Source organism: Apaloderma vittatum, unplaced genomic scaffold (genome assembly GCF_000703405.1).
Source record: "Apaloderma vittatum isolate BGI_N311 unplaced genomic scaffold, ASM70340v1 scaffold924, whole genome shotgun sequence".
Classification (NCBI taxonomy): domain Eukaryota; kingdom Metazoa; phylum Chordata; class Aves; order Trogoniformes; family Trogonidae; genus Apaloderma; species Apaloderma vittatum.
Window position 1 is genome coordinate 1 of NW_009714102.1, and position 206 is coordinate 206.

Genomic DNA, 206 nt, shown 5'->3' on the forward strand with positions numbered 1-206 from the left:
CAGCCGGTTCGAGCCGCCGGTTTGACTTTGCTGGGCGGTTTCCAGCTCGCCCCACCTGGTCCGGTCAGGCCGGTCCGTGGGGTGCCGCAGCTTTTAGGGTGCGATCCTGTTGTTATAAATGCTCAGAGTCCAATAGGTTAATTTATAAATTTATTTGTAAAATATTACAATAAAAAGGTGAAAAGGGCAATCCGCAAACAGAGCTG